This window comes from Nicotiana tabacum, chromosome 21 (assembly GCF_000715075.1).
Source record: "Nicotiana tabacum cultivar K326 chromosome 21, ASM71507v2, whole genome shotgun sequence".
NCBI classification, from domain to species: Eukaryota; Viridiplantae; Streptophyta; class Magnoliopsida; order Solanales; family Solanaceae; genus Nicotiana; species Nicotiana tabacum.
The window spans coordinates 50432767-50439572 of NC_134100.1; positions in this window are offsets into that span (position 1 = coordinate 50432767).

Consider the following 6806-nt stretch of genomic DNA (forward strand, 5'->3'; position numbering starts at 1 on the left):
AGAGGCATATCTTGGATCATCCCAAATTGTCTGAGGACCCGCAGAGGTTAGTATGGTTGAATGCCTTCTAATCCAATGAACTTAATGAAGTACTTTTGGGGAGTCCGCAAGATTGCCCTTCCACCTAACAAAGAGAGTTTCCAGTTGATCCATTCTCTTGTCAGATTGGTTAGTGTTTCCCTCTATTCTTCTTGATATGTGGGGAAATCCAGTGTCTCATTTTTTCATTATGGTTGCAGATCATATTGTTGACACCCACAAAGTAATCGATAGTAGCCTCCAGTTGGAAGAAGTGTTAAGTAGCCCAAATCTGAAGCAACAAGTTACATCCTTAAAAGAAATTGTATCCCTGTGCACATGCAGATAAGGCTCTTAGCATCTCGCTAACACCATCGGCACCAAGGTAGCTAGAAGATTGCTGCGGAAGGTAGCCATGACCACTAGTAACAGGTTGATGTTGATACGGCCCCTTCGCTGTGGGAAGACCAATAATCCTAACAGTGCGATTGCGAAAGTGATAGGCCTAAGGCTCTCCCATGTCGCATGGTCACATTGGAACTCCCCTGAATATCACTTGTAACTTTCAAGGTGCACAAACCTGTCGAACATCTGGTCGAGGTTCACCCATCCGTCCTCGATACTTCTGAGGCTTCTACTATTGGTAAGACCTAGAGCATCCAAGAACTGATAACCGAGCATAGTAACTAACAACACTGGCTTTCTTCTATTGAATGGCAGCTCCATAAAACTTATGACTTCCTCCAATGTCGGTACCAGCTCACATTCGGCAAATTTATAATACCGCTTTAATTGGATTCCAAAATTCTATCAACAGGCGAGTGAGTACTCTGTCTGCTCGGATGTTCATCAATGCAGGTAATGCCCCTAGGTGCGTCCGAACTTTGTCTCCGTGTTCCCGACAAATATTCTTCCACCAATGTTTCAGCTTATGTGGCTCTCCTATTACCATCCTAGTTTCAGGGATGTTCTGGTTGATTTCCATTTTCTGAGGTGGGTAGAAGAAAAATATTTGGGTAAGTGTTTGCTTCGAATTCGTAAGTGACTTGTCATGCTTTTTTGTCTTTCCACATAAATTATGTCGTTAGGTGCATGACCCGTTGATATCAGGGAGGCTTTCCTAATTGTGTGTTGGTGCCAACTCACCTAAGGTTTATGCAGTATGACCTATTTTACTAGAGTAGAGTGTTTTCTACTTTTGAATTAGACTGAGAACTGCGAGAAGTTATGTCAGTTAACCTGACAAAGCCAATATCTGAAACTAGAGAGTTTTGAAAAGAAGGTTCGGAGGGGTGTAAAAGATAACCCTCGCGTGCCATTGTGTGTGATAGTGTAAAATCAAGACTCAATTGGAAGGGATGTGATGACTGTATATATAAAGCAGTAACAAGCAAAGGTGTAGCAGTAATAAGCAGGGTGATCATAGAGAGCATATAAATGTAAAGAGCAAATAAGGAATGTAAGCATGTAATTACAAAGAAATCCATAAGCCAGATTAGCCTAAATTTTCTAAGGTCTGAACCTAAGTGTGTATCCCCAGCAGAGTCGCCATGTTGTTGCACCCTATTTTGCGCTAGTCAATACAGGATTCAACTTGTGGTTCCTCTGTTGTTGATAAAAGAGAGTCGCCACCTAATATTTAAAGGTATAGGGTACATATTTAATTACTAAGTCGTGTTCTTTATTGTTCTGCTAACCGGTGAGATTATGGGTAAGGGTTCTTGTTCTTCTGATGGGAAAGTGTTAGGCACCCCTTAAAATCTACCTAAGGTAGCTCCATATGATTTAGACTAAGTTTGGGATCAATTATTTATAAAATGCTTTGACTAGTGATAAGGAATGCTGCTTACTGTATACCTAAGTATGATATTATAGAAATAATGAGGGGTCCAAAAAGGATATGAGTTTATGAAGAGGTTCATAAGATATATTCTTGAAATTGGTATATAAGTGGTCTAGATTTTATAAGTTTATAAAAGAGATTGAGTTATGAAAATACTTTGATTTGAGGGATGGTTATTTACATAACTCTAAAAGGATGTTTTGCAAGAAAGTGAGCCTAAAATTACATCAGATTCGGAGGGTTTCCAAAGAAGAGGTTATTTTGCCAAAAATTCCTTAAGGGCGACAGTTCTTGAAGTTCTGATTTTTCTTTTGAAAATGAAGCTGAGATCTGATTTTCCCTTTTGAAATAGAGCTGTTGTTTTGCTCAGTTCTGGATTTTAAAAATCTTTAAAGGAGAGAAAGATGAGCGAAAAATGTAATAATTTGCGAGAAGATTATAATTAGTGAGTTAAGGATATACTTCAAACTAATTCCCCTTTTAAATCTTATATTTTATAAGGCTTGCCTAAGTTTATATGATACTAAAGCATAAAATAAATACATGTGATCTAATATATGAGTGTTTTATATATGAGAGATGAAACAACGATAAAGACATAATAAATATAACTAACATTAATTTAATCTAACAGAAACAGTAAACCGTACAAACGAGATAGTAAATAATGCTAAAAGAGCTAAGGGAAAGAGGACTGGACTCTGTGATTGGGCCTCAAGGAAAACAGGCCCAGCAGTAAAGAGGATGTGAATAAGGTTGACTTTGGACTCCCCAACGGAATGCAATAAGGCTGGAATTGGGCTTGAGTTCCTTAGGAACTCAGAGGCCCAAACAACCGTACATGCCAAAAGAATAAGAAAGTCATTAGATACAAATTCAATACATATTTAGCATACTCTAATAATAGATCATACTCTGATACATATGACAGGTACACAAACAAATAATTGAAACAAAATAAGATTAATACTGTAACGAGGAATTATATATAATGTGGTGGCTGTACTTAGCAAATAATTCACACTGGAAACCTTTCGTTGTCATTAAACATTAAACCCTTAAAGAATTGAATTTGTCAATAAATTAAGAACTAATGAGGGATCCCTACTCGAGGTCGATGCTGCCTTTGGATCCCCCGACACTTCAAAGTTCCCAAGGGACTCAAGGCCCAAGGCAATTCTTGTGCCGGGGAGGACAGCCCAACCTAAAGTCGAACTCCGCTCTCAAATACCCTTAATCACTAACAACATATTTTCCTTACGGATTTAAGTGCCAATGAGGCCCTTCCAATGCCAACTAAGCACTAAGGTATTACTTACCACAAAATATATACTTTCCTCTTAATGAAATAAAATAGGAGAATACAGATTACTTTTGATACTAATTAAGAAGCGCATATCAAGGAAACCTAAAGGGGGATGACTTCAGAACATATGTAGATGGAAAATGAAAGTTTCATATTATACTATTGCAGGATTAAATCATCATGGCACACCATATTCAAACAGGTATTAATAACATTACTTGGTACCTTAAAGATCATCAATGCAGATTCAAACCAACAGTCATGGTCAGCCATTGTTACAAAGAGGTTATCAAGGTCATTAGGAATGGTATTAAGCTCTAATCATGACTACAAATTTGCAGGTTGAAACATGGGATCCCTAAGGTCTCAACAGGGTCATGCTTCTAGAAGGTCATCATATTCAGGTAAAATCAGTAAAGGACTTCATAAAGCTTGAGAGTCAGCTTCAGTTTTAGATTGACAATAAAGAGAAGAACTGGGCCTAATTTAAAACAAAATATGGTATTATAGAGTCAAACAGGACACTTGTGATATTCAGTCAATTACACATAGATAGGGTAAGTGAGATAGTGGCCTCATACAAGTAGGGGAACTTTGCACATTACAGTACCAAATTGAATATGTCAATGAAGATAGGAAATAGAAACCTTGTATTAAACAATTTCAAATTCAAACATAAGTCTAGTTCAGCATATAGGTATGAAGTGACCATGCTTCAACTACTACAAGGGTCACTTGATTATAACATAGTGTCTAAGTCCTTTCTTCATGGCAGATAAGTTAATAATAAATGCATGCAAACTTTACAAAATCTACAGGGGCTCAAAAGATTAATGATAGGGATGTACTGCAAAAGTTTTTGAATTACGCATGTATATGATGATCTCAACAAATCATGGGGGCAAACAAACTTAGTTATGCAGCAATTACCAGTTGACTTTATCCAAACAAGATCATGACTTGCATGTGAAAAGGAAGATAACTAAGCTTTAACAGAATATATATACAACAAAGATTCATGAGAATAGGACAGTTTGATGCAAATAAGACAACTTCCTATAAATGCATACAACAGTTGAGTATGATCATGAGAAAGTTATAATGATAGCCCAGATATCACCCTTAGAGTTAGTAGATACAAATGTAGAGAAGGGAAGTATCTAATCAATTAAATTATTTCGCCTTAGCTTAGTGATATAGCCTCGTTAAACTTTCAGATGTATACCAGTTAAGATTAGCAAATAATGAACTCGATCATAAAGCAAATAGGATGCAGGGAATGCTATACAGAAGTGAAGATCACAACAGTATCATTAGTGAAGGAAAAACATGAACACGATTAGTTTAACTATGATAATAATCAAACAGAATAAAGACTATAGTGGTAGCTCAGAAACAGTATAACAAACACAGGTAGAAAGGAAAGTATTTAGAAGTTTTAAGTTCAAACTTAAGGTTAAGAAGCAGGGGAATATAAGTCATCTTAGTTCAGGTTTCATTTCAGTCATAACTATCAGGTAGTAAACTCAACTTCCAAAACTCACAAAAATACAGCAGTGCAATAAGACAGAGATGAGTTTACTACAAGTCACTGAGAACTATGAAGTTTGTATTGAACATAAACATATAAGAATTCAGGCATGGAGATTGTAGGAAACTCAGAACAAAGATCAACAATTATCAATGGCTTAATCGATTATCACTTTAGAGAATCATAACAGAACAAGTTGACTATAAACGGTCGTCAAACTAACAAAGCACAAATGTCAAACACATACAGAATAAACATAATCTACAGAAATTAACACGACATATCTAAATCATTCAGAGAGATGAACCAAAAGAAAAAGGGAGAGAAAGATGTTGACCTTCTTAAGGGCACCACACCAAACAAATTCTTTTTGTTGCTCAAGATCCTAGAACCTTCGCGCTTGAACTAGCAAAAGAACTCGACAAAAGAGAGGAAAGACACTAAGAGAGCTAAGACCAGAAACCCTAATTTTCTTAGTGTTTTCTTTTTGTGTGCTTAGTATGTTCGTATCTGTGTATGTGCATTCGTGTTAGGTGAGAGAATTGAAGACCCCTTTTTATAGTGCCATTTAAAGCCTTAAGGTTTCGGTATTCAAACTAAGATAGTGGAGGATGACTCATGATGATGATGATAGAAAATTGAAAGAAAATCAGGAGACAGAGGGTCAATTCAGTATTTGAGTTTACCTGAGTGGAGAACAGTCGATCGCTGAAGGCAAAGGACCGATGGACAAATCCCAAATCTAAGAGGTCACTGCATTTGACCTCTTGGTACAGAATATTCATGATGAACTCTGAATCGTGCGCATGCGTGCCACGATTTTGCAGAATGAGTGAGGGAAACCAAATGAAATGAAAACTCATCAGTTAGGTCTAGGGTTTCGAATTGGGGTCGTCTCTAAGGTTAAAGTCAAGGGAAGAGATATGAGCCGTTGGATCGTTTGATCGATGGCCCTAATAAATCAAGGTGTTACATATTTGAGAAAATTAATTTCGGGAAAATATGGGGTCCGTTGGATCATGTGTGATCCAACTGCTGGGATAAAATCTAATAGTAGGTAGAGATTAAAGGAAAAATAAAGATAATTTGATTAAAGGAAAAATAAAGATAATTTGTGACCGTTGATGATTTGAATCAACAACTCAAATTGTTTGTGATTGTTTTATGAGTGGGATTAGAGAGTGACATGACGCGACCTGGTTGGTTCGCTAGGAGTGGCATGGATTGCCAACTTGGAATGAGATAGGGCATTTGGAACGGGTCAGGTCCGGATTGGGCTTGGTATTTAGGCTGGTTTTGGTTTAATGAATACCCACTTTATTTTTAATGAAGGAATTGCAATTGTAGCCTTTTAGTTTTTAACCCTCTTAAAATTAATTTAAATAAGCTTAAAATTTTCAATAAAACATGGTAAAATTATAATTACTATATATTACTAATTATTTTAATTAATTGTCTATAAATAACACATATTTCAAATTATAGCACTAATTTCAAAATATTAACATAGTAACCTAATTCACTGGAAATTAAGAAGTAATTTTGTCAAATTATAAAACCTATGTAATGTATATACAAAAGTTATTTTTATAATAGTAAATATATTTATAATTACACAATATCGGTACTACATGATTAATTTTTAAACTAATACTTAATTAATTTATAAAATAGATATTCATTAAAAGAAAATACTTTTAAAGTATTTATTGTAAATTGTTAAGCGTGAATAAATTAATTTTAAAAGGGAGGGTCAAAATTAGCAGTAAACACGTGCTACGAGTTATTATTCATGCTCGGGATAGTGCTTAGGCTATGATATACCTTGAGTTAATTGCTAAGCTTCATGTTGTGATAATTCATATATTTGTACCCCTATTGTGAGCTATTTCAGCCACATTTGAGGTTACATAGAGGTTAATCTCCTCTTTGAACCTAATAATTGTCACCTTCGTGATGTATTTGCTTGATTTGAGCTATGATAACACACTTAGCACATGCATACACCTTAGCATGTAACTTATACCAATCATTTAGTATGAAACTTGATGTTCATTGATCATGTACATATATTCTTCTATATATGCTTTTTGTGTGACATGGATTGG